Raw genomic sequence first — 1,791 nt, 5'->3', positions numbered from 1 at the left:
ATTATTGTATTATGTATTTAGTTTGGGTCCCACTTAATGTACAAATCTTAAATGTAAACCAGCTGAATGGTCAAAAAGTGATGAGCGAGTCACAACTCATCAAAAAAGACAAAAAACAAAAATCCAACAAAAAAACCCAAAAAACAAACAAACAAACAAACAAAAAATACCCATCAAATTGCTAGTACCTCGTAGGACCACTGTATTCTCCAAAAGTAATTCACATCCTGACTTTTTAAAGCATAACTAATTTTTCTTGTCATTACATGTCATATAAATGGGATCCTATAGTTTACATTCTTTTGTGTCTGGCTTTCTTTAATTACAGGTTTATGAGATTCATTTTTGAAACTAATTCATTTTTACTTTCCTTAGTATTACAGAAATGGAAATGCCACAATGGCTTTTACCATTCTACTCTTAGCTTGTTACAAGCACTTGGCTTATGGGAAAAGTCTGTGTATATCCTTTGGTTCACATGAGGGCATATTTATTTAAGGTATATACCAAAGAATTGGAATTACTAGCTCAAGAAAAATGGGTTTGCTAGTGTTTTGCACACACTGACACAGTGTGTGTATGTATTTGCATTCTTACTCTGTGTATTAGGTTTGGAGATGTTTTGCAACTAGCTTTCTTTTTCCTTCATATATATATATATATATATATATATATATATATATATATATAATCTCGTATACATTTATATGCCATGCACCACCACCCTACGTTTATGTAGTGCCTGGGTGTGAATCAGCTTGTATGTGATAGACAGCTCAGCTACATCCCCAGCCTCTTTGTCACATCTGTGAAATACCATTTTTCTCCTTCTGTTAACTAGATTAAAATCCTTGTTAGATCCTAAATGGAGTGAACATCATTCCTGGTGTACTTTGGCCTACACTCAATCACATCTGGCAACTGGGAGAGCTTTACATTCACTCAGTGGACAGACAAGCCTGCTTTAGCACTAGGGAATCCTCTGGTCCTTTGCATTTGATAAATGGTCTTAATTACCCAGAACTAATTGTTTTTCTGACAGTCTTGGAAGGCTGAGAGACCCAAAGGAGTATTGAAGTATTTTACTTCTCAAATCTACCATGTTCTTTCTCTTGGACAAAATAGAATGTTTTTGATTTCTAATTGATGTCACTTTATGCCTAAAACTTTATGGAATTAGAATAACCTATCAGTTCTGTTTGTTCCTACTCCGAACCTTCATGAACTGGAGGGATTTTCTCCCTTCTCTGTGCTCCTGCGACCCCTTTCCATGTACTTTAAGCTTGCTGCCTTTCCCTAGTCATAAGTACCAACAAAATAGAAACAGAAAGGCCCTTTGTCAGACTTAGATATAAATATTTACTCTGCATATGCATTTCAATATCATGTTGATTCAGCTTTTGGTCATCTGCATGAGGCTGAACATCTCTGAGGAAATAATTTGCAAAGATGATCTCCTCATAAAAGAGTTTGTACAGAAGCTGCTGGATCATTTACTCTAACGGTGCAAACACTTTAGATATGAGATTCCTCTGGACATCCTTGACCATAAAGCCAATGTTACAAAGAGGAGTTTCTTGCCAGGACTTTCTCATCCTACATTTATTTTGAATTTTTCTATTGCCAGTTTATCACTGGGGACTATTGTTTTCCATTGCTGTACATTCTTTCATATCTAATACATATCTAATACAGTTTGATTTCAAGTTCAATCAGCTCTACTGTAAATGTACAGCCTGGAGCTGTGGAGGTGGGGACAGTGCTTCCAGTTCAAGCATGAAGATCTACGTT

This window comes from Grammomys surdaster, unplaced genomic scaffold (genome assembly GCF_004785775.1).
Source record: "Grammomys surdaster isolate TR1022 unplaced genomic scaffold, NIH_TR_1.0 64, whole genome shotgun sequence".
Lineage (NCBI taxonomy): Eukaryota > Metazoa > Chordata > Mammalia > Rodentia > Muridae > Grammomys > Grammomys surdaster.
This window is presented reverse-complemented; position numbering follows the sequence as displayed.